Source organism: Macrobrachium rosenbergii, chromosome 28 (assembly GCF_040412425.1).
Source record: "Macrobrachium rosenbergii isolate ZJJX-2024 chromosome 28, ASM4041242v1, whole genome shotgun sequence".
Classification (NCBI taxonomy): Eukaryota; Metazoa; Arthropoda; class Malacostraca; order Decapoda; family Palaemonidae; genus Macrobrachium; species Macrobrachium rosenbergii.
In genome coordinates, this window is record NC_089768.1 from 27374184 (window position 1) to 27397500 (window position 23317).

General features: G+C 34.8%; 1 protein-coding gene across 2 annotated transcripts in view; it reads right to left on the reverse strand.

The window, feature by feature from the left end:
- Window positions 1–23317, reverse strand: part of Pde6 (phosphodiesterase 6) — a 370807-nt gene that overhangs the window by 290677 nt on the left and 56813 nt on the right. For both annotated transcript variants that reach the window (XM_067130407.1, XM_067130406.1), the window contains exon 2: window positions 15783–15822. The gene's annotated coding sequence lies outside the window, so the exon portion shown is untranslated. The remainder of the gene's footprint in view (window positions 1–15782; window positions 15823–23317) is intronic.

A 23317-nucleotide genomic window follows, 5' to 3' on the forward strand; every position in this document is an offset into this window, starting at 1 on the left:
GCTTTTTGATGGGCAGGGAGAATCAACCTTTTTTGTGAGGTTTGTCTGGTCCCCTTGACTGTGAGGCACTTGCTGGATGAGTGCCCCAGTCTTGGGGATATTAGAAGCCGTTACCTCTCTGAGTCTCTCGGTCGGGATGGCAGGTTCATCCTTGCTAAGATCCTTGGAGAGGATGTGGTGGATGATGCCAGTGGCATTTTTAGATTTATTATCGACGCTGGCCTTCTCGCAAAAATATAGTATTTCAGTTTTTTTCATCTGTTTATTGTTTTCATAGTAGCTGTGCTGTTCATTTGATTGATATCGGCATCAATGATCCAGTTGTCACGATGCCAGATAACTCAAAAATCATTCATTCATTCATTCCAGATACGTTAGAGGTGTCAAAAAAGAGCCATAAACAATTTTTAAAAAATGAAGTGTAGCAGCTATGCATAAAAACATGTTTGACTTTCACATTATTATGATGTTATATTAGTAGCGTTCAGATGAATATATTCTCCCAGTGAGGGCTTCAGAATCAGTAATTCAAAGGAAATATTATGTTGATGCTGTAGTCAGAAACAACCGGTCTCTAGATTGCATTTGGTCCATCCGGTAAGTGGCCTATGTTTGTCCGTGGCTTATGTTGCCTTCTGTATGACTGTCCATCTTAAGTTAGAGTTTTTCTCTTCTTTTTAGATACTATATTTTCGGCAGTTTTAATAGCAAAGACTCTAAACTTCTCAATTATGTGTTCTGTGGGTAATTCATGTATTATTAATATTTTAATTTATTTTTTGTTGTTGTTCCCTGGACTTTGATCGCGAATAACAATGGTGATATGCATCGAAATCGATAACAACAGGGCCATGATGTAGGAATTATAGTTAACAAATCAGCCTTTGTCACTGCAGTACCTCACTCCCAGTTCGAGAGAGAGAGAGAGAGAGAGAGAGAGAGAGAGAGCACTAAATTCAGCCGAAGCCGACGGGGTGTTTCCAAAAAACGTACATCAAGTTTGTGGATTTATTGGTATGGCTTCACCAATTCATATATTATATAGAGCTATAGTTTATTATTATTGTCCCCATACTGTCGAAAACGAATTTAATATAAATAAGATGGTGGGGACGTAAACTCCTCATCCTAGGGACATTACACACGTCCTGAACTTTGGACGAAGGAACTTCATTCTCTGTACCTAAATAGCGGCTAGATGGGGCTACCCCCATGCCAGACGATGGTGATTCTGAACATTTTGTTTATTTCCTGGTTACCATTGTTGTTACGTAACAGAGAAACATAAATGGAATACGTGTTGAGTTTGGTTATTATTATTAAAAAATAGCCGCGTCGGTTTTATCCAGGATTGCTGTGTAATAAAATCACGAGTACGCGTTCCATTGAGATTTTTGAAGTATAAAATAGCGTTTCAAAAAAAGAAGATTATTTTTAACACTGCATCACCTCTTGCTGTCGATAGCTATCAAGCCGAGTGAGGCGTAAAATGCGAGAGCTTGCGCGGAGAGATTAAGTGGTTCAAAGAGAGCAATTCCAATAAAACAACAAAAGGATTATTAATGATGGAGTGATTGGATATTTTTTTTCAGTTGGAAAGAAGTGAAATTGATGTGGGTTACTGCGTGGGTGTGTTGGGGGTGGTGCTAAATGTATCTATATTATTATTATTATTATTATTATTATTATTATTATTATTATTATTATTATTATTATTATTATTATTATTATTATTATTATTATTATTATTATTATTATTATTACTTTCTAAGAAAAATATCCCCTAATAAACAGAAACGCAGTTTAGTGTTATGTGGAATTTTAAATTACGTATATAAGTTATCGGTTTCAAATAAAGATTTCAGCTTAAGATTTTTCATTTTTCAGATAACTAGCAAAATGCAAAAGAAAGTCAAAAGAAGTTAAAGATAGAAGATACAAAACGGAGGGGAGTGGCAGCGTTGACGAAGAAAATGATCCAAATGAAAAAAATTTGATGGAGCATTGTATATATGTGCTTTAGGGCTATAGAAACGTTTGATAATTCTTACTTTGATTATTTCATTTTAATGTAAAACTAATTTGTTTTGTGAAATAATATCCACGTTTATGGTGGCTTATTGTATTCCGTTTAACTTTTTTGGATAGCTTTTCAAGTTCTTTTTGTATATTTAAAGTTCATTTCGCACAACAAAGCATTCATCTTGTAAATACAAAATTTTTCTCGTGGTTTGTTTATCATTGGGACATAACGAAGGATTCATATACTTTAATGAGCGTTTTCAGTAATTAGAGTAAATGTTACTTTAATGTCTGACAAAGAAGGTGTTTGGAAATATTAGATTCTAGAGTAATGAAATCCGTAAGATCAGTTTTAACGAACTTTTTTTGCATTTCCTCCAAAAACTTATTCAATAAGCTTTTTAGCCATGGATTGGTAAATTATCTATAAAAGATCGATGAAGCACTCATACGAGGAATTGATAAGGCATATAAAAAAATTCTTTTATTGAAAGACCTAAACAAAAAAGTAAAAAGTAACGAAGGAGTGTAATGATAAATTGTCTAATTTTTATATTGTTAAATTTGACAGGCGATTTACAAATTGTCTAAGTAATGTTTTAATTAAGCACCAAAGAATTGAATTTCTAAAGTCTCCCTGCCACAGCTCAGACTATCGGGATAAAAAACTGAATAGTTCATTAACAGAGCAACGAAAGCTAGGGATTAATGACGAATAAGCGATGAGCGGTATTTTAGTTAATGCGTTAATCATGCGAGTTATTCACTAACACAGCATTTAAGACGAATATTTTAAGCGTCTCCGGCATGGATTAACTTAAGCCGTGCTGATGAATAAAGCTTGTGAACAATGTATTAACGAAGAATACAGCGAACTTTCAACTTTACATCGGTATTATCCTCTCTCTTATGTATAGAAGTATGTAGTATTATGTATAGAATTATAGACTATTTTCATTGTTTACTGAATTATGCCTCTCATCTGTTAGTAGAGGAATTGTGTTCGTAATTTCATACTCAGTTTGTCAGTGTTCTGTCTCGGGTGCAGTCGCAGTATTTTCCTCCCGACCATTATTGCCGAATTCAAATTAAAGGACAATTCTACTTGTTCCTCTTTTTCCAGAACGCTTTTTCTTGCAGGCTTTTTTCGTTCTGCCTTGCTCATCTCGGAGTCAGGAGTTCCTCGACTTTTCAAACTTTTAACACAAAAGAGGATGAGAGATCTCTGCTGCACTTGTTGTGTATTATGTTGGCTCTCTCAAAGGAACTTTGGTATAAATTTCAATTTTTTTTCTCTCTCTCAGCAGTCGCCCTCGCGTGCCGTACCTACTGTATAGGTTTAACGTGCGTCTGTTCGGGATGATGGTCATGGAAATAATTTTGATGTTAAATCTGATGGCGATAAGTGGAATAATGATTAGAATATTCTATGAACTTGTAGTATAGTCAGAGGCGTCGGTGTTGGGAGTTCTATATGTTGACTGTCCTAGTGCAATAATTAACACATGTTTAAATTGAGGAAAGCAGTGTTGTGTATTTGAGGGAAATATATAATTTTCATTCTGTATTTACGTTGTTAGATTATAATGCTACAGTGTAGGGGCATACTACTGAAAATCGATAATAAACAGAAGATCAAGGAGAGCGGTATTGATTTTTGTCCAACTCGACTGCTGTTGGATAAAAAAAAAAGAAGATAGAGCGAATAAAAATGTAAACATGCTCCGTTTCCGATGTCATTCCTGCTTCTAAATGGAGGTTGATTGCAGAAGTTGGGAAACAATACTTTCCCGATGAAAAACTGATGAAGAATGATGACCTTCTTGTTCACATTTCGCCCTTGGTAGCTAAGACAAAGGCATCAATAAAAGTTAGATGTCAGATGGTAGTGTTAAGAGTAAGATGATATTTGAGAATGGAAATTGTTGGCAAAATAACATATGCTGTACAAGTAGTCTGAAACAGAACTCGACATTTCCATCAGCAAAGCTTAATCATTCTGCCTTCCTGATGTCGACAATCAGTAATGTGTATCGGGTCCTTAGTTATATCAGTAATGAAAGAAGATTAGAGTCTAAAACTAAAATGAGGTAGTGAACAAATCGAATTTTAATATTCATTTCACATAACGTTCATTTACATCTTTTTGAGTGTATTGTGATGTAACGTTAGGGAAACAAGACGGAATGATCGAGATTAAAAAAATTGCAGTATTAGAACATTCTTATGAGAAAATAGAGAGATATTGATAAAAAAGGGGTGAATGACTTTATCCTAATTTTAATTGCTCCTGAATAATTTCAGATGAATTTCACTTCTGAAGATAATCTTTCAGTTTTGTAATAAAGAAGTTCCTGTGGAGAATCCTAAGAAACTACTTCCAGAAACTTTTGTGTAGGGCCTAATGAAAAATCTTTTGTGTATGTTTGCCCCTTTTGTGAGGGCTGCGTTTGTCAAAATGAAGATTTCGAGCCATCCAACAATGCCACTGCTTTTTTTTTATTAATATTTCTGGCCAATATTCACAATTTCATGTTTTATAAAGCTTCGATTATGTTCTTTTCTTTATCTTATTGAACATTGTATCTCGTTGTAGCATGAAAATCACTGCACCCTTTTCGAACTCGTGACAATGCAACAAACTTCACTTCAGGCAGACCCACCAATAATAAATGGATCCAAATACTTTTAATTTTCTAAAGCTCAATTCAACGAAGTATCTTAAAAGTTTGTTTCTTTGCAGAAAGGTAATGACAGACGCAGAATTCTAAAACCACACTCTTCACTTGAAATCGCTTACACTAAAGTCATCTTTTACGTCTCGAGGTTTAAATAGATGATGCAAAAAATAAGAAGAAACGTTGAATGAAATGCAAGAGCATTTCGTTCCTCCCAAGAAAGTGAGATAGCGATATTATAGTCAGTTATCTTTAACCCCCCCTTTTTTTTTTTACTTTTTTAATGAACAGTTGCCAGGCAAGACGTTGATCCTGTGCCAGATGATGTCACTGGCGTATTCAGTTACCCACTTGAATGAGCTTAAAGAGTTAATCTGAAGTTTACGTGTATTCGATTTCTTCATGTTGTGGTATACGCAATGTAGGCTAATGTAATTCATCCCTACTTATCAGCACCCATCGTCGATATTTTAATCGATTTTCGACGCCAAATGAATGATGGTAATGGCCAACTGTTAATTTGTAGTATAAAGCTGATCTGTGACTCAACGTTAGTGATTTTTTGCATTTTTACCTAAAGAATTTCTTGAAGGTCTCTTCTTTCGTGTGATTATTTCAAGATGCAAGAAGTTTCCATGATCATGGTAAATGCTATTCTTAATTGCTGTGAGCAGTTTTCTTATGTTAACAAAGAACGGCATAGCTGTGCTAGTTCTGTGCTTCTTAGTTATTATGCGTTAACATGGCTAAATTCAAGCAGTTTGACAATACAGTATGTAAAAAGCTACGGATATAATTATGGTCTGAGGAAGTTTATACATAAACAAGTAAAATCCTCGTCGTATGAGTCAGTTTGTAAAATTATATGGTAATTTTCTCTCTCTCTCTCTCTCTCTCTCTCTCTCTCTCTCTCTCTCTCTCCTTGTACAGGAGAAACTGCAGTAGTTCTGTAAGAGGAGTAATCCTTTTTCCCTTGCAGTTGCGTTGTAATTACGCTGCCATTTAATCTCTCCTGCGAGTACTGTGGCTTGAAAAAAGATTTTTTTTTTTTTTTTTTTTTTTTTAAATATCTTGGGTACGCAAATAAGCGTGAGTATATATCATTCTGGGTACAGTACTCTGATTAAGTATCCTTACTCTTTTTACTTAACTGGCAATGCTAGAAAGAGATGAGACGGCAAGGAAAAATTCGGAAGAAAGGAGATTTTTATATTCTGAGTCTAGGCAGCATCTCATGAGGAAAGTCTTTGCCAAATCCATAAAGCACGTAAATTCCGCAGCAAAATAGGCACCAGGATACTTCTGCCCCCTGCTACAGCTTCGTGAGCACGTACACTTGTGTCTCAGGCCAAAGCTTTTGTTTCGACCCTTCTCTTTAGATATAATTATAATCAAATGAAGACACTTTGGGATGTGCTTCTACCTCGGCGTAAGGGAAAGATGACATTTTCCCTTTATTACGGATTTTGCATTTTTGTTTCTAGTATGTTTACGTAAGATCGATTAAAATGCTTAGCGATCTTCTGAATTATACTTTTCTACGCTTTTAGTTCTTATTTTCCTTCAGTGGTACCATAGCATCTTTACTTTTTAATGTAACATATCATTCTTGCGGCCTCTATCAACTCTTAGTCCTCTCTGAACCCCATATTGCCCAGAAAGAACTCATTAATTACCGATGTCAAGCTCTGCGATCTATTGATTTTTCTCCTTTATAGTGTTCAGTATCATTGTTTAAAGAGGCACTTCTGCTGAGGATAATACAAAATACTTCACAAGATACCAAAGATCAGGTTTCATAAGTACTGATACTGGTAATTGTGCCCTCTCTCTCTCTCTCTCTCTCTCTCTCTCTCTCTCTCTCTGGCCCCCCTCAAATCCCCATTGTTTATTTAATAGGAAAACGGTCCCTTTTCAGACCACTGCTTAACTACAGAGGTAATTAGATTAGAATGGCTTTTCCCCGAAATAGGGTGCAGGTAATTAACTTCATTATTTGTGTGTTGAAACGACATCATTTGACGCCGCGCTTTTAGTGCTTTTTAAACGTCTTCCTCAATAAAGATTGATGAACTGATAACGAGGGTAATTAGTTTCACACGAATTTAAAGCTGTTTGCTTTCACTGAACATCGGCGGAATTATTTACGAGAGAGTTTTCCGTCGGTGCCTCGTCGTCGGATGCTTGTGGCAAGTGCATTTTCTCTTTTCAGCCATCAAAAGGGTGGTCTCTTGGACATGTTTATATGCGTTCTTGTGTAACTTGCCCAAAAGACCTTATTATTATTATTATTATTATTATTATTATTATTATTATTATTATTATTATTGTTGTTGTTGTTGTTGTTGCTGTTGTGTGAAGTGCAGTCTTAATTGGAAGAGCAAAATGCCACAACACAGGCGCTCTTAACAGGGAAAGCAGTTGTGTACGGAAAAAGAAATATGCAAGCAAAGAATAAACTATGTAAGAGAAACAGTAAAGACAATTAAAAGGATATACTAGAATCGACTTTCACTTCTTAGCAGAACAGCACATACACCCAATTTGAACTCTTTGGAGTTCCGCCGATTCAGTTACAAGGCGCATATATCAAATGGAAAAGGAAAACATATCAGAAGGATTAGGTGGTGAAAAATATGTAATTAATGACCACCGTTAATTAATAATAAACTGTTGAAATCATTAAAAGCTGATATAAAGAGATTGTGCCTGAGTTGTACCCCAGGCAAGGCAAGGTAACGTGAACATATATATATATATATATATATATATATATATATATATATATATATATATATATATATATATATATATATATATATATATATATACATATATATATACATATATATGTATATATATAATATATACATGTACAGTATGTATATATATCTAATATATATATGTATGTATTTATATATTATATGTATATATATACATACTGTATATATATGTATGTATGTATATATAATGTACGTATGTGTACGTGCATATAATGCATATCCGTATATTTTTGTTAACAAAAAATAGTCCACGGAGAATAGGTTCCGTGTTTAACCACACCAGAATAAAAAAAAAAAATGCAGAGCAAAATGATTTGACAAATGATGAGTAAACTCAGTTATGAAAATGACTTGAATGTTGCCGTCACTATTGACAGGTCAGGTGCACTAGCTAGCACTATATTGCGTCTCTTCAGGGACGTCTCAAGGTTGTTGATGTTAATTTTGTAACGTTCAAAGCTCATTTTCTACCATGAAAATACTCGTTTTCAGAACATAACTAAAAGGATTTTTAATGAAAGTCATAAATTGGTACAGAGCCTGTGGAGAGAGTTAAGGTGAAGAGAGGGGTCTCAACCAGAGATGTTGTCGTAGAGAGTTTAAGAGACAAAGTATTTTTCGAAGTTTGAAGGGTTGAAATCCGGTCAGTGTCAGATCGTACGAGTTTGAAGAACAGGAAAAGAAGTGTTGAGGGTTAGTTATGTTTGTATGCGAACGTGTCTGCGTATTGTTTTTTTTTTTTATCATTTTGTCGTTTACCCTGTCAGGGGATGTCTTCCAAGAAAAGAAAGGACGGTGATCGTTGACACATTCAAATTTCAACTGCTGAATGGTGGACGAACCCTTTGTACAAAAAAAAAACTAGTCCAGCAGCATCGAATTTATGTACATACATTGCAGTACACATTATATCTTTCGATATATATATATATATATATATATATATATATATATATATATATATATACATATATATATATATGTATATATATGTGTGTAAGATATATATATATATATATATATATATATATATATATATATATATATATATATATATATATATATATATATATATATACATACATATATAGATTGACAGATAGGTAAATAAATAGACAAAGGTTTTTTGTTTTGTTTGTATGTTTAATGTATAAGTTGTACATGCGTTATACATGCCGTTCATATTAGCACCATTGTAATTTTCTGTAGGAAATAATACGAACGTACTCACCCCCTCATAGCAAGTTACAAGAAATGGAATGGAATTGTGAAGTCACAACCAAAGAAAACATTTAAACACTAATAGTGAAAGTAAATAGATTCCTGTAAATAAAAATTTGAGTAAAAGGACACGAAAACAAGTGCGTAAAAGGAAGCTTCTCTTTGATTCCTGACTTGCAGAAGATCTGTCACAAAGATTTCTTTTTCGTTCTCGCACTGTTGGGCAAGGGGCAACCTATACAATGAATTCCGGGATTTGGTAGGCATTAATTATTGTCTCGGTAGATCCGGAAAGCTAACACAATAAAAAGTACCTCGCAGTAGGCAGGAAATTAATTTGAGTGTTTTGTGTTTTCAGAAGACATGTCAATTCAAACATAAAACGATGCTGATAGAAATTAAGAATTTAATTGTTTTGCTTACACCTTGGATCCTTCCTACGTAAAACAAATTACTCTCTCTCTCTCTCTCTCTCTCTCTCTCTCTCTCTCTCTCTCTCTCTCTCTCTCTCTCTCTCTCTGCTCGATAATTCTCCAGGTCTGATGCTTGCCTTCGGAAAATTCTTTCCATCTTAATCTGCATTCTCATTTGACATCTTGCGGCGCCCATGTAAATGTCTTGCTTTATGCCACAGACGATTTCATAATGAGGAGCATAGTTCTGCGGACGTTTCTGCGAGGATGTTATTTTCGCGAAAGTCGACGGCTAAAAACATAGTATGAGAAGGGAATTCGTTGAATATTTGAGATGAAATTATGAGAGTGGATGAATTCTGATAAAATTCTTTACGGTTCACCTCTACTATATGATGAGCCGGTTGATTAAGTTTGATATTTAATTAGCATTTTCTCTTTCTGGGAATTATGCTCTTTGCGTGGTTTATCAAACAGATGGAAACCATGCTGTAGGTCATCTCTTGTTAATGTTTATTGTTTAAAAATCCAGTTTTTATCCATTGTATACATATACTGTATATATATATATATATATATATAATGTATAAATTATATGCTTATATATATATATATATATATATATATATATATATATATATATATATATATATATATATATATATATATGTATAATGTATATAGATATATATATGTTATATATATTTATGTATATATAATATTTACAGAAATATATGCATATATGTATAAATATATATATTATATATATGTTTATATATATGTATATGTGTGTGTGCAGTCATGATAAAAGCTGTAAATTTTGCAAGGCCATTCTGCTGAAAAGATTGCGAGGAGGATATGAAAAGAATAACGTGCAGCTGTGATAAAATCAAGAAAGAACTGGATTGAAATATGCCTCCAAAAAACTTGATAATTTATGTCAGAGTGGAAATTTATTTGTCACTTTTTCATCTTTTAGCCTCACTGCCTGCACAACAAGTAGCTGAATTTTTTTCTGTTTGAAAGGAACGTCACAGAATAAAATCGAGAGCAGAAAAATAATTATCCTCATGTCACGTTAAAACAAACTTGACTTTTTTTTTTTTTTTTTAGAGATCTTTGGAGTCCTCCTTTCAACTTCTTTAAGAGGTTGTTGTTGTTTAGTTTGAAGTTGTTTGAGTGAGATGAAAATTGATATTAGCTCTCTTGATTTCTAGGAATAAGTTATGAAAAACGGCCATTCACCGAGGATGAATAATTGCAACTTACATCGGCGAGCAGAGTAGATTCTGCCCGATATTTCTCAGCTGAATCATTCTATGTACTTGAAATACAAGCGACTATTTCGCCGAGATCGCAAGATTTTGTGTGTCCAAACGGTAAACCAATGTTCAAAGAAAATACGCAATGGGAATTTCGATTACTCACGTTGATGGAAAATAGGGCGAAGGGGCAATATAGTTGCAATTAGGCGGTCCCCGGGTTTTTCAGTACAGTAGGAAATGAACCGTAATAACTTCCAAAAGAGAGTTTTAATAGATTTTAGGGTTTCTAATTTGCCATATTGATAGCTGATATAAAGTTTTGACAGGCCAGTAAGTCTTTTCATGTGACGAATGGTATCTTAATTTTCTACTTTTAGAAGCGCTGTTATACGTACGTGTTTTTAGTAGATAGATACATACGTACTGGATATGTGTCTGTATATATATATATATAACAGTATGTATGTATATATATATATATATATATATATATATATATATATATATATATATATATATATATATATATATATATATATATATATATATATTATATACATGTGTGTATGAATGTTATAGTTATATTAATTTATATTCAGGAATCAGGTATTATTGGTTTGTATGGAGAGAGAGAGAAAGAATCCGTAATGTTAATGTCTTACGATGCTCCAGAATTAGTAATTTTATTTTTTTGCGTGGAAGAATGACGTCAGAAAGAGCACGTGGGAAGTTTTCTCCAAGGCATATTACACAACGTTGCCATGTTGTGTTCTTTCCTACACGCCCATTACCTTACGTAAAGAGTGCGAGGTATTCGCTGGTTCTTTTCACAATTAGAAGCTTAAGCAAACAAAACCTGTGGGATAAAAACCTTTTGCTCTCTCTGTTTCCATTCCTGGCGCGGTTATCCTCTCCAGCGAGGCCAATCACTTTTCAGCATACCTTGATTATTTTCATTTTCCGGTTTTTACGTTGTAGTTTTTTTTTTTTTTTAAATGAAGCGCTCTGCTTGACGCAACATGTTCTTGACTTTTATTTTTCTTTCGTGAATTAGTTTTATGTTTTATATTTTGCTTTTTATTTGGATCATATCATCAGTCCTTTCTGGTCTATCTTGCTTTGCTGGTGTTTTAATCTGAGGAAGCTGTGAGGAGGCTCTCGAGTTTGTTTTGAATATGTTTGTTTTATGAATGTTTACATGAACTTTTCAGCTTCCATCCTGTAATGTTTACTCAAGTTTCATTTACTGGATTTTTATCGTTAATGTCAAGCAACCTTTTTTTGTGTAATGTGCCATATGTTATTTTATATATACTGTATATATATATATATATATATATATATATATATATATATATATATATATATATATATATATATATATATATGTGTGTGTGTGTGTGTGTGTGTGTGTGTGTGTGTGTGTGTGTGCTGAAGACACATTTCCCCCTATTTGAGCGTTGAGATGTAAATATCTTATGTTTATCGCTATTTATTATCTTTTTGTTTTGAAAACATTTCATATATTAATAAAGAACAATAAATGGTTCAAAAGGCCATTCATAAATAACTTTGCAGGGATATAATGACATTTGTTTGATCCGTATCCTCATAGTAACTGGGTTTAAATACGTGAAAGTTGTTCTTGGCCGTATTTTGCACGCTGCAGTCTCATGAACACATATGCTATATATTAACCACCTGGCACTGAGTAGGCTTTATCCACAAAACCAGTAAATAACGCCTGAGAAAATGTGCTACCGATTTCAGAATGCTGATCTGTTTTGGCCTTGGCAGCAATCATTTACCTTCATGCTCTGGGAAAAGCGTCTGAAGTTGCTCTTTCTTTTCCCGGTAATTAGGATTCAGACTGTCGTCGGAAGATATCGTACGAGGTCTAACGCCGTAATTTATTTCCGTACGCAGCCTTTCATTTCACCGTTGGTGCCTGAAGTAATTGATGCCTACCCTCTTATTATTTGGCTGGGTCCGTATCCTCATTCCTATGAGGTGCCGTGACGCTTTATTTGTGCGGCACCAGAGGTCCTTGGGGTCCCTTTTGTTTTGTTCTAAAAGTGAACAAGTCGTCCCGGCTGTGCAAGGTGTGCTGAACTTCTTTAGGTCTGATTTTGCAGTGGTTCTTTGAAGCATATTGTTACCATGACACGGTAAGGGACTTCCGATTTATTGCATAGGTATGATATATATCTGGTATATTAGTATAGTACGTCTTTTACTTATGTACTGGGATTATGAACTTCAAAATGTTACAGATACAAAGAGTGGAGAGTGAATTGAGGAAAAAAATAGTTACCTCCCGTGATTCTTTGACAAAACCTTACATATTAATAAACATCTCCCTTGGTTCTCGATAAATATTCATGATTATTTTGTGGGTAATCCCCTACCTCGTATTCTTTAAAATTTACAGCATTTCAGTTAATTCAGAATCCGTTCAGCCTGACTATTTTTACCATATATAAATTTCCTGATTAAAGATATGCCCCGTTTTCAAAGATCTTGAATATTGAATTTGGTGTTTATATTCCAGAAACAGACATTGAGAAAAGGGGTGCTTTATATCTATGGCCTTTAAAAATCTTAAAGTTTTGGTCTTTCTTCGGTACCTCCGTAGTCTTATTGCCAGAGTAACTGACTCATTGAAGGAGATCACAAGATTAAAGTATTATGCTTAATATATATATATATATATATATATATATATATATATATATATATATATATATATATATATATATATATATCACATATGGCACGAGGAGTATGAGATGTTTTCTTTACATTTTAATGTTTGGGAAAACTAACATAATCTGTAATTATATTTTGAAAGACAGTTGAAGAATACTAAGAATATTTGCTTCTTTGATATGTTTTGCATGGAACGGAACGTATTGGGTATTTGCTGAATAGTTTTACTTGATTCTCTATGGGAATATCTAAAATAATCGGTTCCCAATAGCGTACTACAAATTTTCATGTTACCAGGAAAATTTTGGAAAGCGTGGAAGAACTGTTTTAGTCCTTTACTTCTTATTCTTTGATGTAGTCCCATTTATTTCTTGTAATTCATTCGTGTGTTAATACTCCCAAAGTAAAAGTTTCGTTTTAGTTAGGGGTTAATTACACGAGTGTTAACAGAAAAATCGGTGGGTGCTCTGCCTATAGAGAAACTATTTTCTCTATAATTTTTCTCAAAATTGAAAACTTGTGAAAGGTAGAGGGCCTATGGTTAATTCACCGGGATAAAGATATGCCCCGTTTATTTCTTTTTATTTCAGCTCAAGAAATGAGAACTGATCCTTTGGTTTCACTGAATCTTTGCAGTATTAAATAATCTGCTGTCCATATCCACTCCACTGCATAATTTAAAGGCGCTCACAGCCAATCCGTATTTAATTCACCTCGTGAATAGATTTACATTTAACCTACACTTTTTGGAGAGCCGTACGTAAACCCTCCCCCCAACCGCCCCCTCTCTCTCTCTCTCTCTCAAGGGGCTTCCACATATCCTTCAGTCCGTCGTCATATCTCTCCCCTACCCTCACCTCCCCCTCCCCAGTCAGTTCCTCTTATCCTGTTGACCTCAAACTGCATTTCCTTCTCCTGTGCCCATCCTTTATCTCCTTCCTGACTCCATTCCCATCCTTATCGATTTCGGTGCCAGACTTGTATACCGTCCGATCTCTTATGCCTGGCTCAGAGAGAGAGAGAGAGAGAGAGAGAGAGAGAGAGAGAGAGAGAGAGGTCTGGTTTCCCTTTATAGTAAGGGGGTGGGGGGAGTTTCTTGCAGTCTCTTTGATTATCTTTGAGAAGGCAACAACAATAGGGTTACACACAAACAGAGGGGATATTTGCGACGTGGTGTCGTCGGTAGGTCTCTAGGAAGGTTTTGAAAATGAGCTAGTCGGCGACGGAAAAGTATATTATTCTTGCATTTTTCTGCCGTCTTTGACGGGAAATGCGATGGTTCGTTTAATCCCTTAATTTAGTAGATGGGCCTTCCCGCCTCCCACCTCGAAGCGAAAGACTCGGGCTTTTTCATCATCTAAATTACGTTGATTATTCAAAAATTATGCAAGGGGGCTTTGAGGCTTTTTTTCTTTTAACAACAATTTTATTCGAAGTTCATTAAAGCGCCGTTTAAACAAGAAACAGTTGTGCGGTTGGATGTAAATGAACAAATGAAAAATTGGTCTGTTCCATTTTTGTCAGATTTTTATTTCCTGATTATTCATTTAGTACTCGAATCATTCTCTCTCCTCATTGCCCGAAGACAAATGGAAAGCAGTGGTATGTTAGGTACTGAAATAACGTTTTCATTTATGAATTCATTAATAAGATAGGTTTTAATGAATCCTGTGTGTAAAACTGGACCGGGATTCCCTTACAGGTCAATCGGATTGTGTGGGTTTATTTAAGTGTTTGCTCGAACTTCGCCACCGACCAGATCTTTGCAACGTACAGTTGGAGATTGGTTTGTGTGTGTGTGTGTGCGCGCGCGCGCGCGTGTGTAGATCGAAGGGTCGTGAGACGAGAGGAAGTTTCGAAAAGGGTTACTAGAACAGAAGTCGTAAATGAGGTAGGATATCCGAGGTTGGGGGAGAGACAGATCCGATATGTCTTGGGATAAGCTTCCCGATGCTTCTGAATGGATCGATTTGTCGAGTACAGTAGAGGTCGGGTTTGTCAGCGTTACTCAACTTTGGTGCAACGGCTTGACTATTACTTGTTGGTGGGCTGTTATTGTTGCTTTAATGATAATTTGAAAGTACTTGTTTCTTTTGGTCTTGTGATTAATCCTCTTTTGTAAAAGAGAACAGATATATAATTCACAACTTGATTGAGCAAGGTCACGGACTGTTCCTTGTATAGATGGAAATTGGCAGTATTACGTTAGTGGACTTAGTGATCCATCTTTATCCTACTACCACTTATAAATAGCATTTATGTCGTGTGTGCGATCATCCCATACGCTTAATGCCTTCCTTTAGTTACCATTTTTCTAAATTCTTTTTGCTGAAGGTCTTACATTCGTTGCGTCATTATTCTGCCTTCTTGGGGATATCATTCCCATAGATTATATAAATATATATATATATATATATATATATATATATATATATATATATATATATATATATATATATATATATATATTCATCTTATGCAATATCCGTATTGTACTGTATTCACATTAATTGAGTACCATTACCTGTTCGCCATTTTTATGCAGTTCGTATCCCTGGCCATTACTCATTCACATGCCCATATTGCCAGATAACCATAAAGAGAGAGAGAGAGAGAGAGAGAGAGAGAGAGAGAGAGAGAGAGAGAGAGAGAGAGAGAGATAGTTGTGCTTTCAGAAATATTCTTGCTTACCTTTTACAGTGGCAACAGCAGTTCCATCATGTTGTCCGATCTGGAAAGATAGATACCCTCATTATTAATACTGTTGAGTGCATTTGTAAAAAGAGTAATTAATGGTAATTCGATAAACCTGTCTTGTGTTCCACTCGCATCTCTATTTCCTCCCCTCCTACCCTCACCTGCCACCCCCCCCCTTTACCCAGACCTGAGTTCCCCTCGAGTCCAACATCACGTCAAGGTAAACACGGAGACGCTAATCTCTGAATTGAGTTATTTCCGACGTGTATTAACTTGCGAGTGCGGATATTGTCTATTTCCGGCGGGTGCTGAGCATACTACTTCGCAGTGGTTTCTTGAGTGGGTGAAACACCCTCAAGATTACGTATGCCCACGCACTTTCAAGAGAAAAAAACGTCTCGTAACTTTTTGCGTCATTAATGGACTTCATTGTCAGGTTTCTCCTCGATGGTCTCCTTATTCTCTATTATTATTATTATTATTATTATTATTATTATTATTATTATTATTATTATGGCCTGTTTCGTGGCGTCCGAGTTATGAAGGAGAGTGCTGCGTAAGAAAGTTCTTCGGGTACCTCTTTTTCTGTTTTGTGGAATTACAGAATCTCGTAAGATTATGTACATCTTTATTTTAGGGGTTTAGAAGATTGTTCTGATTCGTCTTAATAGGCAGTTGAATTCCATTTTCTTAATGCAGCATCGAATCATTATTACTTTGTTTCTGTTGATAAAACAAAATATTTTTTATTTTCGTATTTTGTCGATATCATTTACTAAAATTCCAAAACAAAATTAGATTGAAACCTATTCTTGATTCGTGCTTTCGTCTCTCTGTTCAGTGATAAACATGAACTCATGAATATTGAATCCGGAATTTTAATGTTTTTCTTAGGAAAAAGTTCGATGAAAAAATCCTTTCGAATAGCTACATTGCCACGATCATGAAGTCTGTTGCCTTTCACTTGTTTCGTCTTTCCATAAAATTATGATTGTATTGTCTACTTACGAAGTTTCTCTTTATACATATTTGTATTGACGTAAGGTTGCAATTAGTCAAAGGTGGGTACCATAGATGAGCGGTGCAGCTCTCGGTTCACAGTTGCAAGTCTCGTAAATCAGTCCTGCCTTACAGCCCACCTTTTTACCCAGTCGTAAATGGAAAACCTTTGCCACTCCAGAGACACTTCGCCACATGGGGAAGAGGTGTGTAACGAACACACATATATATGTGTATGTACAGTATATATATAAGTTATATATATATATATATATATATATATATATATATATATATATATATATATATATATATAAGTATATAATATATATACATACATATATATATATATATATATATATATATATATATATATATATATATATATATATATAGAGAGAGAGAGAGAGAGAGAGAGAGAGAGAGAGAGAGAGAGAGAATAGTCATTGCTACCATTCTTTAAGGCCTGGACAGAACTGACTGCTAATTTCAGCCAGGTGATGTTTGAGGTTATGCATGCCCGTATCTCATGTAAACTTGCTCGGCATCCAAATGTTAACTTCTCCAATGCATGTTCTTTCTTTATGCGAGATAGAATTTATATCCAAATTGTTTGGACTTGATGTAAACTTTCTTTTGACGCCTCAAGATTTGCAGGGAGTGGTTTCATAGGGTGAAGACCTTTATAGTTATGACGCCAGATATATATTTATATATATATATATATATATATATATATATATATATATATATATATATATATATATACTCGTATATATATGTGTGTGTGTGTGTGTGTGTGTGTGTGTATAAAAGAGGATTGCTTGTTCCTCAGTTCAGTGATGCTTCCATTTGTTTTACTTCTATTCATGGAATTAGTTACTGGATCATTTAGCCTATATTTTCTTACATTTAGCCTTTACTTTTATTCTGCAAATTTCTTGGATGCATATTAAGGAATAAGGTTCGTATGCCATTTAATATGCCTGTTGTATTATTAATGAGTTTATACTTGGGTGGCTCCTTTTGCATTATTGTGAATTCTGATGTTTACATTTCACCTTGTGAATTGTTATTTCTTCCCCTCTGTTAAAGCTGACGGTAATATTTTGATTGATTTGTCCCTTAGCCCTAGTAGGTTAAATTTGTTTTCTTTCGTATTTATTTGCCTTTCTCAATCAATAAAGACAAAGGCGTAGACAGTTGGTATATGGCAAACAAGTTGTGTTTTCGTATTTTGTTGGGCAGTATAGCTGATAAAAACTAAACTGAATTTCAAAAAATCATTTTTTGTTTTTGTTCTGTTAAGCTAATAGTTGCTTTCATCCTTTATATAGTATGACATAGAGGGATAATAAAAAGGAAGAATAATTTCAATGTATTAAGTATCGTAACAAATTTCATCTTTGAAATAGTCTGATGATATAGTGTGCTTGAAGAGCTATTTGACAAAGAGTTAAGACCTGTTAATAGTATAGGGTTGGTCAAGAACTTTGGCCCCGTGGTTATTCGTTATTTACCCTTCTCATGTAACTATCGTGATTTTTATAAAGGCATTAAAGTGAAGTTTTATTAAATGTCGCCTTTCTTGCGTATTCCCGATACAGTTTTCTAAATAGTAGGTGTCTGCTACATACATGCATATTATATATATATATACATATATATTCTTTATATATATATATATATATATATATGTGTGTATATATGTATTATGTATATGTATGTATGTATGTATATATATATATATATTATATATATATATATATAAATGTGTATATACATATACATAGAATTTAAAAACAAAAATTTCTCTGAACCATTCCGTAATCTGCCGCATCTGATACAGCAGTTGTGAAGATACTTCGATACAGCATGTAGCGGTTTCCTCACGGGTCTTTGGGTCGTATCGATTATCTGCCAAGCATAATAGGCTAATCATAAATGCATATGCAAAGCACCATTATCTATTCTGGCGTAATTTGCTCAAATCCCGGTGAACACTACTGAAGGCTTATCTCATTAGGTCGGAAATCATCTGGCAGCTTGTCACGAAAGAGGAAAACTTAATTTTGAAACGCGATGCGATGAAGTCACATTTGTATCGGGAATGAGGAGCGGCGCTCTCATAATCAAGAATCCTCCGAGATTAATGTCAAATTAGGGAAAAGCTCGACGGCGAGGTTTTAACGTTGCTCAGCCCGGGGCTGCAGAGAATATTGTGTGTCTGTATAATATCATATGTGTGTAGATATACATATGTATTTATTATTATATATATATATATATAAAATATATATATATATATATATATATATATATATATATATATATATATACACACATATATAATATATATAGATTATTTTTTTTAGTAAATACAGTTATTTTAAAGCAATAATTTGAATGTTTTTTTTACATACACGCACACACAAACATACACTATACATATATATGTATATATATATATATATATATATATATATATATATATATATATATATTATGTTTGTCTGTATGTATGTATATATGTGTGTGAACAGTATGCATTTCCACATATGTTTATATAGAGAGGAGAACAAAAGAGAGTTCATTGTTATTTGGATATTACTAGTTACCCACAGAGTATCCAGTGATTCCAAACTAGCATGGGCCTGCATCTTCACGAAATTAGAGGGCGAATCCTTGTACCATTTAGTTTTTACCGACGTATTCTGTATTTTTTTTTTTTAGAATATCTGCAAAATCAATGAATTTCATCAAAATTCTAAATTTTTTTTTAGAATTTCTGTGAAACCAATGAATTTCATCAAAGTTTGTGCTGATTCACTGGAACAGACGATGCTGTAATGAATCTGGCTGTGATTCACTGAAAGGCGCTATTTAGCACTGCAATTCAGATTCCAATTTACGTCACCAAAGTAAAATTGAAAATAAATGTAGGAATTCTGCATTAATGGTGGAGTTGCATTTATTAAAGCTAGCCTGATTTCAACTTCAAAGGAAGGCATTCAGATGGGAAAAAATAAATTAAACATTGTATTCGGCTTGAAATGCCTGCGATATTTTAGAGGCAATGCATTAGAAATCAGATAGCCGCAGGTTGACATTTACTAGGAAATTCGTTAGTGTTATGGAATGTTATAAAAATGGGTCAAAGTCGTGCAGAACGTAGCGTTAAGTGTTTTTACATACATATATACACAAACATACATACGTACAGTAATCATTTCGATCTTGCCGATATTCGCTTTTGAAGTTGTACCTTTGTTGGAGAGCCTGATTGCTGTTGACTTCACAATAAAATATCTTATTTTAAAACTGTATGCAACTTAAACGGCTAATTGGAATGTAGGATAAAATTATTTGCATTATGTAACTAATTTGGAGTATTTGGTCATAAATGTCTCGCTTTGGAATATTCAGCGTGGAACGGCGTGGTAAAATAGTTTATCAGCTGAGTTTCGTGGGCTGGGCAAAACCCTGGCAAATGTTGTTCGTGAGAAATACAAGCAATTTTTCGTAAAGCCTTCTATGGTAAATTGGTTTAATTCTTGACATTAAGATATTATAAGAGGGGCATCTGTGTGGGTGGTTATAATTGAAAACGTTAGGTACTTGGAGGAGGACATAGCTCAGGGTGCATGAGATGGGAGCCGTATTCTGATCCGAATCTTCGTGGAGCACTTCAACGAGAAAAGGGATTTATTTACTCTTGTTGCCTTGTATCACATTGGAATACCGCTCAAGGTCTTTTTGTTTTGAAACTCGATTCATTTCCTCGATTGATTTTTTTCCCCTCTTTTGTATGTGTCAAAGGACAGTCCCTCTCTCTCTCTCTCTCTCTCTCTCTCTCTCTCTCTCTCTCTCTCTCTTTCTCTCTTTACTGTATCTTTATCAGCCTTGCCCTGCCTTCATGACAGTAAGTATAGTTTTTCACTCATGGTGTTTTTTTTTTATTCTTGGTATGTTGTTGACGTGGAAAACAAACTTTTGGTTGTTTTATAAAAGTTTATTTGACGTTGTATGTTTTACTTTCAGGGCATCTTAATTATAAATAAAGTTCAAGGGTGAACTGTACGCATTTTCTTAGTGTTTCTCATTATCGTTAGCTTGGGAATGATATTTATTTTATAAAGTATATTTTGTATGAAAATTTAGCTGTTATTTGGTTCTTATTAAGCGAGGTAAGCTTTCATATGGATGCCATCCTAATGAGGTTTTAGGCTTTAACTAGGTTCCTTCACCTACGGAGATTTTTTCGTTCTCTTAGAGCCTGACATTTTGTCATCTCGGTGTCTAGAGTACCTGTGTCTTGCCGTGTGCTGCGAAAAAATTTTTGGGTCTTCCTGACTTTGCTGAAGAAAGGAACCATTCTTATCTTTAGCGCTGTTCTTTTTTTTTTTTTTTTAAAGAACACGGACCTTTCTCTTCATTTTCATAGTAATGAACTTCATTTATTTAGAAGTCCAATACTAGCATATATAATAAACTGTGTACAAATAAGGAATGGAGCTAGGTTGGGTGGCCTGGAAGCACAAAGTTCGGACACTTTCACATCCAATAATACTGTCATCTCTCCGCAGTTTTAGGTAGGTTATGCTCTTATAAAATGGAAACGTCATATTAACAATTTCTTTTCTCTTTTTTGTTCTCGTCAGATCGAATTGATTTTTTTTTTATAAATGTTGTACGAGTATATCTTTTTATGCTTAGTGTAATCCTTTTCGGAATAATGTCCTGCTTTCGAATATGTTGTCTTACTTTTTTCCAAATGGAAAATCTACTCATAAATTTCCTTTTCCTTACTGATTCCCTGATCAGAACGCTCACTTCTTCAGTTATGATAAGCAGGAAAGGGTACCACTTTCTCTTGAAGCTGCGGTTACCAGTCTTCACCTTGGCTTTTAATAAACACTGCCTCGTCCCTGACATCGTTTCTTCTATCATCGTCGGCGTTTGCATCCTCATTATCCTCATTATTGTAAAACATCTCAGAGGACACTGAAAAAGGGTCGATACAGTTAGGGAAAACTTTTAGACTATTAAATTCATTAGTGGTTGTTTCATTATTTGGATTTTAAACTGACAGAGGGAAACGACGATAAATAATTGTGTGTCTTGTGTTTTTAGTGATATACAGCTGGAATATATAGTTATATACGTTTAAATTGTCATGTTTTATTTTCTTATAAACTGTAGAATTCTGAATCCCTAGTCTGATTTTAGTTGCCTCAGCATAGAAGACGGTATAAGACATTCAGGGAAATGCAAGTTCCGCAAAAAACGATGGGTATAGTTACCCAATTATCCTGTATCACTTTGACTTGCTTTTACATTATCAGAAGGGTGGTGTTTTCTTTTTAACACAGAAGAGACGGTAACAGTAAAGCAATAAAAGAAACCCTCGATGCACAACCAGGGGCGAATAAACATCAAAATTTAAAATAGTGTTCTATGGATCATAATGAATCTTCCTTAAAAGAAAAAAAAAAGTATCCATTCAGTAATTAATTACATTTCACAAACTTGCTGACCGCCGAATACACCAAGCCAAAAGCCTAACTTCCTAGGTGGGCTTAGAACTGCAAATTGTTTATGTATTACGTATTTTATAATTATGCGCAGAGAGAGAGAGAGAGAGAGAGAGAGAGAGAGAGAGAGAGAGAGAGAGAGAGAGAGATGCTATTGCTGAGGCAGTTTTTAGAAGAAAGCCAGCTCATTGCCAAGGAAATTGCTCACACTCCACCTTGGCTTAATTATCCTGAAGTTCTTAAGGCCAGAAAGTCATGAGGAGGCTATGGAGGGATAGAGGTATCTCTAAGGGCTCTTATACACGATGCGTGGGCAAGTATGGTTTTGGCGAACGCTTCGGATCAGTGTCGAGGTATGGTATCGAAGCACGCAAATATTCAGCTCACTCGTAGCTGCCCAGGAAGTGTAGGTGGTTCAGTGTTTCTGTGTACACGAACAGTTTCCGAGCACAGCTTCGGTACCATGCTTCGAAACCATACTTGGCCAAATATCGTGTACAAGAGCCCTAACGGTGTGTTACACTACAGTAAAACAAGTCACAGACGTCGGGAACTTGTCGTATATATATTCCATAGATATTCGTATATATTAGAAATAGATCGCCGGCCAAAAGTAGAGAACGAACCTTTGGCAATTGCTGGATAATCAGCTGAAACGCTGGTTAGTACTACCAATGAGTTGCTGACATGTGCAACTGTTCTCCGTAGGGGGTAGTGCCGCCAGTGCACCTCATGTGGTGCTCTGTAAGCATTGCTTGAGGTTCTTTGCAGCGTCCCTTCGACCCCTAGCTGCAACCTCTTTCATTCCTTTTACTGTACCTCCGTTCACATTTTCTTTCTTCCATCTTAATTTCCACCCTTTCGAACAATTGTTTCACAGTGCAACTGCGAGGTTTTCATCCTGTTACACCTTTCAAACCTTCTCACTGTTTATTTCCCTTTCAGCGCTGAATGACCTCATAGGTCCCAGCGCTTGGCCTTTGGCCTAAATTCTAT